Raw genomic sequence first — 16,443 nt, forward strand, 5'->3', positions numbered from 1 at the left:
AATCAAGAATATTCATGAATGTAGATATTCTCGTATTGTGAAAAAACAACGGTACCAAGAGACATCCAATTTTGAATTAGTAGTCCTTCCCTCGAGTTTTGGCATCTGGAAGCCCAAATTTGGAAATTGGAATTTGTTTCATTATCTATTTCATATTTTGCAAAATGTTAGCTAATTTTTAATTAACAACCTCGATGATTACAAAGCGAGCAATGGCAACACTGTAAAGAAAAAAAAAAAAAAAAAAAAAATGTTTTATCTCCAGCCCCGCGAGACTGTGTATGGGAAATTCTACAGATATGCTCTTTTAAATATTTTGTGATATTGGTGTTGAACTGAATTTTATGGTTTAAGTACGAAAAACATGATATTTAATAAATAAAGATAACACATAAAACGTTAAATAAACGCTCCTTTGGGTGTAATATAAAATCTGAAAGCTTTCAGATTTTTATTTTTATTTAATTTTTATTTTATTATTTTTACTTCCTTGTACGAAGTAAAAAGAAAGTATTGTAATCGCGAAAAGTTTCAGGCAGCATATTTCAACGAAAATAGCCATTTTGACCGCTATCGAATGCAATTTAACGATATTTTTGCGTGATATCTGTACGTAAGGACAGAATAAAATACTCTTTTCCTTCAAACAAATTATAAAACTGCTTTAAAATTAATTCTGAAGAGAATTTTTCGTGGCGTCTGTACGAACGTATGTATCTCGCATAACTCAAAAACGAGTAGCCTCAGAACGTTGAAATTTTGTATATAGGACTGCTATAACATGTAGATGTGCACCTCGTATTTTGGTTGCAATAGGCCGCACCAAACGTATATAAATATATTTATATAGATAGCCACTCTGTTACCCGGCTCAGTGATCTCAGTTTCTTTACCCTTATATGTTTGTAAATTGTACATTTTTTGCTTTAAAAATGATTGTATTATGTTGTTTTTATCTTCCGGTTAAGGTTTTTATGCCTTTAGTAAATCTGTATGCAATATTTTTAGAATTATCAACAATTTTAAAGTTGTCTAAGTGCCGCTAAGCCTTTTTTCTATGGATTATATAACAGTTAACTTAGTTTCCGTTATATAATTATTATATAAGTTAACTGTTATATAATTATTATATAAGTTAACTGTTATATAATTATTATATAAGTTAACTGTTATATAATTATTAATACTGTTAAGTGAATCTAGCACTAAAGTGTCGCTATAATAAACAAATACTAGAGTGAATTTTAAAGAATGCATTTATTCTATTGTGGTTTATGCGCTGTCGGCGAAGTAGATTTAATTCAATCCAATAAGTTTAAATGAAATGCAAGAAAAAATGCGTATAATTTAATATTCCGTACAAGGAAGTCATATGGTGTACACATCAGATTTTTTCTTTCAACGATGCAAGATATTCAATATTTTTTTTAACTAAACTTTTGTGCTTGTTAAATAATAATAAAAATACTCTTTCTGTGCTATTTGCTGTAAGATTATTTTATTTCCTATAAAAAGACCAATGCACTTTACATTAGATATCTATAGCGAAACAGTTTTTTTGCCTTTTAACTGTAAGAAAAGAATTACAGTACTAATCCTAAAGCTAATACACTGCTCTGTTTTATTAAGAAAAAAATAATCTGGTTTAGAGAAGCCATGGAGGTTCCGTCAGCTTAGAAACGTTCACGCATCGCAGAGTATAGTCGTCACATTGTAAACCAGGAGCACAGGAAAATTTCGGTTCGTACATCTTATCAATAAGGGCATTGCAAGGTTCTCCTTCAACTGAAAATTAAAAAAAAAAGAAAGAAAGAAAGAAAGAATTATTAATATCAAGAAAGAAAGTTGCAAGAGAAACGTTTTTTAAGTAATCAAAGTAGAGTAAAAAAGGGGAAAAAAATTACAAGTTACGAGGAAATACAATATTATTACACACTTTACATAACGGTTATGCTAATTATCTCAGAATTTCCCCATTTATATCATCGCGCTTCAGTAAATTATAATTGAAGGAATAGGTTTAAAACTTCAAATTAACGAGTCATTCATTAGTATGTAATTAATAAAGTAGTGCTTAAAATGCTTTCTAAATTGCATGATTTTAGTTAAATGAAAGCATAAAAAATAAAACTTTTTTTGTTTTAATATTCTGACTCATGTGCAACTAAAAATAAAATCGATGGGTTACTAACGATAACGAATTTTAAATCAAAATTGCCAAATGGAAATTTAACCTAATTTCGTGCAATCATTCCAATATATGGTGTTCCTATAGTATCATCTTATTTGTCCTTTAACATTGCAGGACAGTTCTAATATTAGTGTCTTATAATTCTATTATAGCTGCATATGGTTATGAGTCTTATGAAAGTTTTTTTTTAACTTTTGAATGCATTAAATTAAAACGGTGTAGTTTGAAAATTATTTTATATATTTCCTAGTTCTTTAGTTACAGAATGGATAAGAAAAACAAACAAAATTATTACCTCTAAACTTAAGAAAATTATTCTTTCTGAGCAGCATATCAATGAATTTCGCGAGACACCTTTTTTCAAGATCTTGCAATCTGTTTGACAACGTAAGATTGAATTCAATTTATTCAAATTTCTATTTGATTTCAAAATCCGCTCTGATTAGTAGTTAAAGTTATTAATAATAAAAGATTAATTTTTTTATTTAAAAATTTGTCTTGTAAGCAGTCGTAGTATGGTTAGACAATCTAGCAGATCAAGTGGCCAGCACATTCTCCAAAGTTAAATTCGATAGAACATGTGTAGGATGCACTAGGTTTTCCACTAAGACTTGCGACACTACAGCCTTCATTAGCACGCTCCAGGAACTTTATGTCGCTATGTACTTACATTGTTATTGCAAGAACTCTTCACGGCATGGAAAATCTGTGTAAAGCTCGCTAGGAAATATAGAGACAGGGTCATTACAAATAAACCTAATGCCGCTACTTTTCCAGAGTCTCCAAATGTAGTAGAGGAATCAAGGCTTCCAGTACTTAAAATATTTAACATTTAATCGAGGCTTTGCTCTACTCTGGATTTTGCCAATTAAGCATGATAACGTATGGTAAATCAAGTTTTCAAATCACGCAGCTACAACAGTATAATTTTTCCAGTAACGGCGCTCTTATCTGGATGCTAGTTTGGAATGCTAATGGCCTCGCGAGTTGCATGAGTTTAGAGATTTTGTTCTTGGTAATGATAATGACATCTGCCTTATTTCAGATACGCATGTTCACCGGGTGATAATCTCTTCGCTGAAACTTATAATCCCACCCGCAACACAGACAAACTGACGCTGTTGTCTCGGCCATCCTTTCTGGTTCCTCTTCAGTTATTCTCGAAGACTCTTTTAATTCGGAATACTGTGACTGGGTCTGTCGCCGCACCAATATCAAAGGCAAAGTGTTTCATGAATTTAATCAAAAGCATCCTGTTGCATTTTATATCCAATAAAACCGACATACAGACCTTTTAAGCCACAAAGGTACGAAGAAATTAGTTTTGATCACGTTCCAGTTGTGGCTTCCCTCGGAGTCTCCGAGGACATCATTCCAAAATCATAAAACACTGAAGCCTGAAGGCTTTCCATAATATTCTTAGAATAAAACCCCAAAGCTTCCTGCCTGAAAAGCCTGATACACTGATTGTTATTCACATGATGCACTTAAGAGGCATTCGTTATAGCTGAATTAGCTTATTAAGGCCAATATTTCTTGGTGGCATACGAATAATCATTCGACTGTTGGACTATTGAACTAACTTGCATTACTTGTAGCGCAGATCTTTGGCTGTTGCTGCTACCGTTTGCTTCGCCTAGCCCATCTTCGTAATCGAAATGGCGTTATGCACCCGGTAAGCAGACTCGCGCCAAGCGTAATCGGCGCCGTCATGCAAAATGTCTAGCGAGCGCCTTTATGTAGTGGCGATATTAAACGGACATTACTTATGGTTAGCATTTAAAATGAATCATTATTAACATAATAATATGAAAAACAAAACAAAAAAAAAAAAAAAAAAAAAAAAAAATTACATTTTATCTTTTGGCTAGACATGCAAACATTTTGTGCTATGTTAAACCCACACTCAAACATATTTACTGAAGAATTATACATACATTTATGTTATAAAAAAAGCCCCTCAACCGGTATAGTGGTTAGCGTTGCTGACTGACGTGCCGAAGGGCCCGGGTTCGAATCCCGGAGCAAGCATGGATGTTTGTAAATGCGGCATGGAGGCACTGTAAATATGCTAGGCGAAAGTCCTCTCGAAAGATTGGTGGTAGGAGAAGAGGGGCAGGAGACGCTCGGACCCGTCATTCCATCAAAACTGGGGAGCGGAACTGAGCTAAATCGCACTGTCACCTGTAAGGTGCTAAACACAGGTGCCTGTTGCCAACGACAGGCGTATCTTGCGCTCCTTGCCACGAGGAATTTGTGGGCTTGGGCTGACTACAGGTCAGACAAGTGAGCATTAGTCAACAACAACAACAACAACATGCTATAAAAAAGTAACATTGCAAGCGAAGCGAAATTAATATTGTTACGAAATGTAAAGGCGCGGTGAGATGGCTTCCCCGCAAAGCAGTTTTAGGGTTGCCATAAAATAACAAGGAGAACAGGGTTTCCACATTTGGCGAGAAATCGCCGCCCTTGTGGCGACAAAATTGGCAATATAACATGGACGGTTGGAGAACCTTCTGGAACGAATTCTTACCGGTTTAGTCCAGAATGTTCCCGAACACAAGCCGAAAGCTATATAAACCGTGCTGGTCTGCAGTGAGTGAGTGTGTCTCTCATTGAGAGGAAGTGTGCGTATCTTATCGAGTGAGTGTGCCTCGTCTAGTGAGTCAATCCCTGCGGAGTCGATCGAGTTGACAGCCGGGCAGCGAGTGCCGAGTGGGTCGTCGAGTCCACTGAAGGAGTCTCGTAGAGTATCGCGGTTAGTGCATCGTCGAGAGAGCGTGTTGAGCTCCGGAAACGACTGAACCCAGAGTCAGGAGCTGTGCTCTATGTGTCGTCGAGTGCATCGCGAGTTGTAGCGTGGAGGGTCTCGAGAGTACGTGGACTTCCGAGAACGACCAAGCAGAGTCGGGAGCTGTACTCCAGAAAGCAGAGTTGGCTGCTTTGCAGGAAGCTGTCTCCATCGTGATAGCCTGATAACCTGAAGGCTGTGTCGCTGATCGTGTCAGCGTGTTATTGGCTAAATAAAGTGTAAAATAGTGTGGCTAAATAAAGTGTGTTTCGATACTTCATCAAGTGTCGTCGTTATTCACTCCAAATCTACGAACCCCGTACGAACGTGAAGTAAGAAAATAACGCAACAACTGGTGTCAGAAGAATAGGCAGAGTAGAAAAAAACGTAACAATATTTTTTTACTAAACGCATTACATACAAAATATGTTGCTCAAATTAAAAACAAATTAGTATACATATCTAATAAGTTTGCACTGAATAAACTGTTGTACCCAGCGTAGTTCACTACAAGGCTCAAACTGTGATTACAACAGGGCACAAAAAGTGCTGTAGGGATGTTATCTAGGGACATATGCAAAATTCTTTTCTGCACACCGCTATGTTGTTGACAACGATTTAGCTCAGAGTTTCAACTGGCGATGCTACATTTCCTCCACGTTGACATACGTTTAGCTGATCTTGTATATGTGTATCTAATCTTCTATACTAATACATGATCTTGTACACTAATATATGTGAACAAAAATAAGTGATGCCGTTGCGTATGTAAGGGTACAGGGGCGCCGTAAATACGTTCAACAAATTGCTTAGGTCTTATTTTTTGTCTATTGTCGCAATCGTAGTAATTTGTGGAACATTAATTTTCTTTGTTTTTTATTTGGTGATTGCTTATTATTATTGTTCTTCTACATAAAGAAAGGTAAGTGCACTTACATATTATGTTAAACTTAGGCTAGGTTTTTAATTCAGAAAACCGACGATAGCATAATTACTCGATTTTTTTTTTACATGAACCATTTGTTTGTTAAACTAAAATTTATTATCTTTCGAGAAGATAGGTCTGACATATTTACGGAGTAAGACTGAATTTAAAATATAACTGTTTGAGATTTGAAGTTAAGTAAAAACATACAAGGTATTCTGAGACCAAAACTGGCCATTTTCCGATTTTTAGCCGAAGGAAAATGTTTCGTTATTTCATTACGTCTTAAATACATACTTTAATTTTGATTTATTTGCTTTAATAAACAAAAGAGTACCACCACCTTCTTGAATTATTTGGTATTGATCTAATAGTTCATATATTTTCCAAGCAATGTTTTAAGATATACTCACTTTTTCACAAATAAGGTAATACTTCAAACAGTGACTTTCCGAGTGTTTTACCCAATAGTTCTTATAATAGTTATTTTCTATTTTTATTTTTACTTCCACTTCTGTTTTCACTTTCTCCCATATGTCGGAAGAAAAACAGAAAAAAATTGTGTAAGTATCAGAATATAATGAAGAAAAAGAAAGTGAAAGGAAGGCTTAATAAAACAGAACTTTAAAATTACTCAGTTTTTTTTTTTTTTTTTTTTTTTTTTTTTTTTTTTGCAAAACCCAAAGAATACCCAAGCTGACGCTACTAGCACTAGTTGTTCATCAACGCCTCAGCTACCATTGTAATTATCAAAAGAACCTAATAATCAGAAGGAGTTAGAAAGTGTTTTCACTCGGGAATTACCTTTAACTTCAATGCAGCCGGTCGAAAAAAACAGAAGAAATATGATTAAAATGTACAATTTCTGCAGTAGTTACTCATTTGCCTATATCTGATGATTCCGGATTAAGCCTAAGTCCAAGATTGCCATCCCAAGTTCAAGCCTTAATAGAAAATGGTCCTGGATGTTATCAAAACCTGTTTTCAGTTTTAGTTTCCCAAAAAACGAAAATGAACGTAAATTGTTTTAGATGTACTTTTGTCGAATCTCGCCAAACAACGAAAGAGTTAACGCGATTTCTTAGAACGATTACGAAAGAATAAACCTGTTAATTTAGAATTTCAAATTTTATTAAAAAAAGAGACTAAACATTGACGCGATGTTATTGAAAGTATTATCTATGCCATTCACTTTTTACCCAAACAAAACTTAGTCCAGTAACTTCTGTGGTTCCAGTAACAAATTATTCGAAAGAAATAATAATTGTTTAAATTGTTTAAAAGTGTATAGAAATGATCACAAAATTTGACCCTATCGTGTCTGTATTAATAAATTCAAAATAAATTCAAATAATTAGCTTATTAGGGGATAATATAAAGTTAGTTATTTTAAATAAGGTTTAAACAGGCAAAGCATTTTTCTATTTTACTCCTGTTGCCAGCCCAATTTGTATGAGGTATCTTAATTTAGAAATTACGGACATGAGTATTGAAGAAAGGTTTTTAGTATTACAACAGATACGGACAACAGTCTTATTAAAGACTTTAAAAAAGAGCAAAATGGATTAGATATTAGTAATTTACGCGGCCAAGAATACGACAGTTTCCGAGTTAAAAATGCAACCTAAGTTTAACATAATATATAACTATACTTACATTATTTTATGCAGAAAAACAATAACAACAAGCAATCACAAAAAAGATAAATATTGCACAAATTACTACGATTGCAGCAGTAGACACGAAATAAGGATTAGGTAATTTGTCGAACGCGTCTACCCTTACATACGCATCGGCAACAAGTATTTTCACGTTCAAATATGACAGAAGAGAACACCAGAGGAGAACTCCTGCCCTGGCTGTAACTTTCGGTCAAATAAAACAGTGTGCAAGGAGAAAGGGGCACTCAGACCTGGCAAGTTCCAGGCTGCCTTAACACAGCCTTAACTCAGTGTAACAGTTAAACGCTCCGACCCCCAGAGCCGACCGAAGAGGCCGCTCGACCGAATTGGTCGAGCCGACGAGCTAAGCAGAGTCGACAGAAATACTCAGCAACTGACATTCCACGTCCCCGTTCTGGAGGGATGGTAAAAGCATCTGCCATCAACAGGGGCCCCAACCCCGGACATTTAAACACTGTCAGGCAGACCGGGCCACCAATCCGGCCTGCTAACATTACGTCATGGTATATAGATTTTGGCTTTAGGCGCCCCCAGGGGCAAGCCAAGGAAGGATATGAATATGCAGTTTTGAGGCTCAGGCGCACACTGGAAACCTCAAGCAATTTAAAGGCTCGCTGAATTCGCTAATTTTACCCCGGGCAACCATGAATGGGGTATTTTGCCCCGGGCAACCATGAATATCTGGCTATATAGCTTCACCACAACCAAAGGAACGGACAAGGCAGTACCATATGGTCCCTGCCGAGCCTGAAACAGCCATCGTCAGCGATGACTTCAGTCCTGTGGAGACTGAATTTAAACATCCGTGGCTGAGACTGCCTAAGTACAGATCTTAATCAGTAACTTCCCAGGTTTTAAATGAGTCGATCCCCGGAAGGGCGTTTAAATAAGAGAAGAATTTTCTTGTTCAGACAGGCAGAGAGACGAACTGCTTGTTTTAATGATTGCTGGCGACTTTCTGACTCAGCTCCAGCACGACCTTGCACCTATTGTCGGCGAAGGCTTGCCGGTAAGTGTGAACTTTTTAGATTCTGCGACACAAGTAAGAATTGTATTTAAGCCAGTTAATTTATTGTACTATCCAGCCAACACCTGCAAGTCATTGAGACTTACATTTTGTGCTGTATTTATTTTAACTCACCAGGTGTAAGAAAAGAAAGTTAATATTTTACATTTTGTGAACCTGTTGTTTCCACAATCAGTTTAAGTTAAGGGTGACAACTCTTTATCACAGTAAGGCTTGATGGTGAATGGTTGGTAGAGGTATTTAATTAGCTAGCACCCTATCAACAGTTGCATATTACACTCCTTCTACCCTTCAACTGCTTTATTAAAACTTAATACCATGACTCTTCAAGTAGATTTTAATTGTAGCTTGATATGTTCACAAAAATAATACATTTAGTAAAATTAAAACAAAAGGAACTTTCCGAATTAAAAAAAAAAAGTATTTTGCAGTTGCTTTCAGTTTTAGTCAATGGATGGCGCCAGAAGTTTTGCTTTCCTCTTCATTAGCTGGAATCTTCTCTGATTATTATCTGTTGTTATCGCATAAGCACATGTTGACCTTTTGTCATTTTTACTCCTGTAGCTGAAGAAGAAAGCTTTAGTTAACCTTCAAAGCCATAACCCTGCAAAATTACGCATGTTGATTCTTATTCCTGTAGTATCATTTAATAATTTTTAAATTAAAATGTTCAACCTGTTTCGAAAATAAATAACAAATTAACTTTGAAATAATAATATAAAGACATAGTAACACAAATAATATATAAAGTACTAAACTAATTAATCAATACTTAATAATTTTACCATATTTTTTTCCCTTAAAACGAAGCAAAATTGTCGAAAATTTAAAAAAGAAACTATTCGATTATTTAATTCAAGTTCTCTATAAAAATATCCTTTTAAAGTTTTTTTTTTTTTTGGGGGGGGGTAAAAAGCTTTTGCATGTTCCCTCTATTACTTTAAGTCTGTTGAAACGTTTATCATTAATTTCTTTTTTCTTCTTAACAAAAGTAAGTGACAGCTTCAAAAATATTGTTAATGCAACTTACGAATTCTGTTACGAGTGAAACTATTTGATGTAATTGCAAACTATGGATATCAGACAGGAGGAAGTAATCAGTAAAGCAGGGAATGAAAATATTTTCGTTTTTCAGCAAGCTTATAGACAGAGAAATCATTTTAGAATGTGGTATTGATGCTTGTAGAAGGGTTTCTATAAGCAAGCTTGGAATATGTAAACACGAAAATATTTCTGCAAACAAACTTATAGAAAAAGAGAATTTTAAATCTGTATTTCTGAGGCCAATATTACTGCATTTCCATGTGATTCGAGAACAAATGTTACGATGGCAATGATACATTGATTGAAAATGAAGTTTCCTATTATAAAATAGTTAAATGTTTAATGCATTTAATGACTACTAGATGCCTAGGTATGTCTTCCCTGCGTCACGTACTGCTAGAAAAGTGGAAAATCCTTTGGTCAGAATGCTAAGATTTTACTACGCGACAAATATACAAGTTGAAAAACGATCATGAGTTTGTATTCGCTCAGTTCTCAGTCAAAAATTATGTAAATTCCTTCTTAATTTTACATTCACAGTAGACATGTACTCAGGCAATTTCGTTCGGTTTCAGAAAAAGAATTTCTGAGGAGATAAAATTACTTGCAAAATGTAAAGAGAAAAAGGTTACATACATCTAATGACTATGCATTCATCACAACAATTACAGAGACCACCTTTCTTCTTCATATAAGAATGCGGATATTCGCATTCTCTTGGGATTTCGCAATGCATGAACTTGCATATAGCAGGAAAACAATGGAATTTCTTCTTAGGAATTCCTAACACGGATACTGAAGCCAGCAAAAGTAAAATTGCTCCCACCTGTTAAAAAAGACAAAATAAATGTTTGAATTTGTCCTTTTATTAATTCCTAAATAAATATTCTTTAATAGTCATCAGAGTATTATTGATGACTAAACTAGCTCATACAGACAATAAAAAAAATTACTGATTTAATTTTTATTCTTCTTAATCGAAACTGAGCGCCCGATTTTACAAAACCGGAGCACCGGGAAAATTTAAAACAGAGTGTCGCCTTTCTCAAATTTTTATATCCTTGCACAAAGTATATTGTTATGAAATGTGCAGTCGCGGGAAGATAGCTTCCACGCAAGGCGGGTTTAGGGTTGCCGGAAAATGGCAAGGAAAGGCGGGGTTGCCCTGTTTTACCCAAAATCGCCGATATTTCGACAAAATTGGCGATATGCCATGGACGGAGAGAGAAAATTCTGGAACGAATTCTTACCGCTTTGCCGCAGAATTTCTTGAAGGCAGGCCAAAAGCTATATAAACCCTGCCTGTTTGCGGAGTAGCAGTTTAATGCAGAGGTGTCACGTTAGTGTACCTCGAATTGGTGCACCCAGAGTGTACAATGTTGAGCCTATCAAGTGTACCATCGAGTGCATCGCGAGCCATAGTGTGGAGAGTCTCGAGATTGAGTACGTTGAGTTCCGACAACGACCGAACCGAGTCGGGAGCTGTACTCTAGTGCTTTGCGGGTTTAGTGTTGCCATAAAATGGCAAGGGATGGCAGGGTTGCCATATTTGGTGAGAAATCGCCCATTTGGCGACAAAATTGGCGACTTGTAATGGACGAATGGAGAACCTTCTAGAACGAATTATTACCGGTTTGGACCAGAATGTTCTAGAAGGCATCCCAAAAGCTATATAAACCCTGCCTGCACGCCGAGTCGGGAGCTGTACTCTAGTGATTATCATCCAGGGCATCGCGAGTTGTAGAGTTTCGAGCATAAGTAGAGTTCCGAGAACGACTGAACCGAGTCGGGAGCTGTACACTGGTGCTTTGCCGTGAAGCTGTCTGCACCGTTATAGCTTGAAAGCCTGAAGGCTGTGTCACTAATTGTTTCAGCGTGTTTATAGCAGTTTTTCGACGAAAACGTGATTTTGGAGCTGTACTGAGTAATACTGGCTAAATAAATTCTGTGTGATTCTTCATCAAGTGTTGTTGTCAATCGCTCCATATCCACGAACCTGTGCAAGAAAGCAACAAAATAATAATCTTGTGTATAGTAGTATACCAATTGTCTAACGTCTAATGTTTTGGGCTGCCATTGTTTGTAATGATTTGAAACAAAATTGTAACATAGATAAAGTTTTCGGGTCTGAATTTGAAAAATAATTCGAATTGATAGTTAAGATTGTATTCACGTTTTTACACCGTTTTTGTTTGATAGAAGGGAGTGATTTTTATCTCCTCCCCCCCCCCTCCTCAAAGGAGGAGAATCACCTATTTGCTTCAGTTCTTTAGATTTAAAAAAATCAGCTGCCTCTTTTCAATACATTTTTACCTCATTGTACAAAGTAGTGTAATCGCAAAAAATTTCGAATATCATATTTCAATGGAAATACCAAATTTGATCATTCCCGAATCCATTTTAACGCTCTTTTGCTTGGCGTCTGTACGTACGGGCAGAATAAAACACTTTTTATTTCCCAAACGGATTGTAAAATGGATATGGATTCAAAATGGAATTTTTCGTGACTACTGTAAGTACATACGTAGTACGTATCTATATATGTATGTCGCATAAGTAAAAAACGACTAACATTATAAAAGTAGAAATTCTGTATATGAGATTGCAGTAACATCTAGTTACACACCTCGGTTTCTTATTGCAGTCGGCAATTCGAAATGTGTATATATATATATATATTGAATGATCTAAATTTCATTGAATTCGAAAACAAGTTTTTCTGATACTTGCGCAATAGCTGCATAGTAAGATAATAATAATTTATTTACTAAAGAAATATTGATTATATTATCTCCCAATATAAATTTAGTAGAATATATCAAAATGAGGGAAGTCATAAGTAGGAAGTTTAATTCCGAAAATTGTTTTTTAAAGGAACTTGAGTGTAAATGATGAAAAAAACTGTTTGAGGGGACTTGAGTTTAAGGGGACAGTTTTGGCCTAACTTAATTTACCAGTTTGGCATCATCATTCTTACTTGAGTAAAAGACGAAACACCTTTGCATTTATTAATTTTTGTTCATTAAACGGGAGTTGGTTTGTTCCCCTTGAAAACTCAACTAATTTCCGATCAATGACGATAATTATTGTTTTTTTAATTTCTTTTTCAAAATTTGAAATTTTGTTATTCATGATTTAAATTTAAGTCCCCTTAAAAAGTTTTTTTTCATGATTTACATTAAAGTTCCTTTAAAAAAACAATTTTCGGAATTAAACTTCCTACTCATGGGTTCCCTAATTTTGATACATTCTACTAAATTTATATTAGAAGATAATATAATCAATATTTCTTTAGTAAGTAATTTATATATATATATGTAAGAAAAGTAAAGAATATGTAAAAGATTAAGTTAGCAGCGTAAATTAATTTTCCTTCTCTATTCTAAAAATAGCAACATCTATTTGCACTGCGTCATTTCGAGAAAAATCTATGTCTTATAAATCTTGCGTAATTCTGGTGATGTAAGTTGAACTAAAACTCAAGCAGCCAATAATAATTTTACAGCAATATTAACTATCCAATCAAAATGCTTTGAGAACCCAAACTAACTCAGATTTCATCCTGAACATTACGCACTTTCTTTCTACGCTTTGCCTTAGCTGGACTGCAGTCTGTTTAATCCTTCTCTTTTGCTGCAAATCTATCAAAAATGTAGGCGTTTTGGAACAGTGCTGACTTGTGTGTAGCCTCAACATGTTGCTGAAAATAAAACTGAAGATTTAATCTGTCGTCGCCTCTATCTAGTCATTATGGATCAACAGTTCTACGCCATCAAAATTCCTGCTTCTGAATATATTACACACACATATGTATATGTAATATACGGTATATTACATATATATATATATATACTATATACATTTAAATAAATTAAAATTTAATTTTTAACAAACACGTATAAAAGTAAAAAGGCAAATTTAAATCCTAAAAAAAAAAAAAAAAAAAAAACACTAAAATAATTTTTTAAAAAATTTTAAAAAAATGTGCTGACATATAAAAGATTTAATTCTCGAACGAATCTACAATATCATTTAAATTCAGAAGTATAAGCAAGTCAAGTCCAAAATCAATCCATGAAAATAAATTCACTAATTTAGAAAATTAAAATTAAACTAAATAATTTTTATAAAAATGCATAAGTGAATGACCGTTGAATAGGCAGGAGACAGACTTATCAAGGGGAAGTTGCCTCCAAACCTAACTCTCCAATCATTCAATTCGTGTTTCGTCATTCATGCAAGCAAGGGTAAAAGTCAAAACCAAAAGTAATACCAATAAAGTGGTACCCTTAGAAATTAACATTTAAAAATTAAATTTAAGAATAAAGTTCTAAAAGGAAAATACTAATGAAGTCCTCTGAGAAACAAGCAAGTAAAGTCAAGAATTAAATGAAACTTTTTTTTAAAAAATTAAATTTTTTTAAAAAATTAATTCCCTATAAAAAAATCTAGAAACCAATGTATTTTAGAAACCCTTATCTACAGAAACCTCCCCGATACGAATATGTATATCAATAAAAAGAAACTAAAATATAACTAGACATAATCCGTATAAACCAATAAGAAACAAAAAGAACTAATTCACAATTTTTAAAAAACAAATATATATTTAAAAATATAATTTCATATTTAGAAAATACTTAAATACTACATAAAAAATTTTAATAAATACTTAAAGCAAGTAAATAGTAAGTTTTAATTCTAACTTACCTACTATATGAGTGTTGGGGGTCTGCAAAAGTGTTGTAAAAGAGAAGTAAATGTGTTCTTCAAATTATATAGATGGCGCTTATGTAGGTAAAGTTGAGTGTCAAGCTGCTATCTTTGTTATAGTAAAAAATTTTTTTGTAAACATTAATATTAAAAATTAAATTAAAAATTAAAAATCCTAAAGGTAGTAATTAAGTAACTGAGCCAATCAAGAGATGTAAGTTTATTTGAAGGAAAGTAAAGTTAAGTGGTATTGTGAATAAAAAATGTAAACTGTTTGTAATGTGAAATGTGTGTTCTGTTGAAAAATTGTGTAAAAATTGTAAAAAACGTAAAGTGAAAAATTTTTTTGTGTGAAAATTGCAAATTGAAGTAATTAAGAAAAACTGAAATATTTTAAAATTAAAGTTTTAAAGTAAAATTTCCCAAAATTTTTTAAACGAAGTATTAAAAAACCTCTAAAAAATCTTCAGAAATTAAAAAAAAATCCTGAGGAAGTTAATTAAAAGTTATATTTAATGAAAGAAAATATGAAAAGTTTAATGAACTTGATTTCAATTGGTATATCAAAACTTAACTAAATACTGCCTAAAGTATGGAAAATTAGAAGAAGAAGATTAAAATCTTCACTCAATTCGGGCTATAATTGAGACTTTTGAAAAGATTTGGCCCTTTATTAGTAAAAGGAAAGAATCCAGTATTGATTAAATATACATATTTACAAAATATTTACAATAAAAATTTACAAGATAATTTCTCTACTCTTTTATATCCTTCATTACCCTCCAGCTAAGGTTTAAGGTAATGTTATCATATCCAAAAGAGCCAAAAAATTATAAAGTAAAGTTAAGGTCTGCGTTTTTAATATATAAATTAATAATAACATATACTCCCATCCTTACCTGACTTTTATATTCACAGCCTCACAGCCGCTGGTGGCAGTCATTTAGTTCCAGTTAAAGAAGTATTTTAAATGATGAAAATATTCATGTTTTAGCAATGTCAAATATAAAAAAATAAAAAATAATAATTTTCGGTAGTAAAGAAATCTTACTATATATAAAATTCAGCTTACATATGTAATAAGTTTAACAATAAATATCTGACAATATATAATACCAGTTTATTGTTGTAAATAGCTAACACTATTTAATATCAGTTTGTTGTTGTTCTAAAAAGAATATTTAATAGGCCGTGCAAGGAAGTCATGTGGTGTCCACATGCTCCGCCCTTAGGCACTACACGGAAAGAGAGGGATGCCCAGTGGAAGTCTTTTTAAGGAAATCTGGTTCATATCCACGTTACAAATGGGGAAAAACACGGAAACATCCATTCTGCCAGCCCGTTCGCCAGGGTTCGAACTCTGGACCAAACTACCAGTGTTCAGCGGCTGTTACCGCTCAGCCGCTGGATCAGATTTTTTTTTTAATGTAGTAAATATCCAAGATTTAAAACCTACATAACATTATACTTATTTTATTTATTATGCTTATTTTAATTATTATAAGAGGAGTTGAAGCCTCCTTGAAAATAGAGGTCCGAGGCACGTGTTCCCTTTGTTCACGTGTACATTAAGCCTTTATTAGAATTAGCCGAAGAGTAACCACAGCACTGAAATTGTTAAGATATCCATATCTAAATAGAAATTAATTTACTATTTGTTTCTATTTTAAAGCAAAAATACCATGAAACGTAAATCCAAACCAAAGCTATTAATACTGAATTGCCTTGAAATTTTGCTGGATCTTTGGAATAGGAGAAAAACCCGCATCTAAAATTATGTATTTCTCTCACATTTACCTATCAATAGTGGCAAATAAAAATTTCGTTGTCGAATGATCTTTTCTTTCAAAGGAAGGGAAATACTACTTAAATAGCTCTGACCGCAAAAATTGTTAATGTTAGTTCCAGGACGCGAAAATTTTGACGATTTAAATTATTGAAACTGTTGTACCGTTAATTATAGCGATTTGATTCCGTAGCGTTGAGTGCTTCTAATCATTTGACTTTTCTCTCCGATTAAGTCTTTCCTGCGCGTTACTTTATCATGTGAACGGTTCGGCTGATTTA

The 16,443-nt window shown here is 33.8% G+C and overlaps 1 long non-coding RNA gene across 1 annotated transcript; it reads right to left on the reverse strand.

Moving 5' to 3' along the window:
• Window positions 1–1,484: 1,484 nt before the first annotated feature.
• Window positions 1,485–14,483, reverse strand: LOC118188281 (uncharacterized). Its single transcript, XR_004758090.2, has 3 exons — window positions 14,374–14,483; window positions 10,300–10,489; window positions 1,485–1,785 (listed from the first exon to the last, which is right to left on the reverse strand). It is a non-coding gene; the product is annotated as an uncharacterized LOC118188281 (long non-coding RNA).
• Window positions 14,484–16,443: the final 1,960 nt, after the last annotated feature.

Source organism: Stegodyphus dumicola, chromosome 1 (assembly GCF_044657685.1).
Source record: "Stegodyphus dumicola isolate Sdum_Otavi_A_Nest chromosome 1, ASM4465768v1".
Taxonomy (NCBI): domain Eukaryota; kingdom Metazoa; phylum Arthropoda; class Arachnida; order Araneae; family Eresidae; genus Stegodyphus; species Stegodyphus dumicola.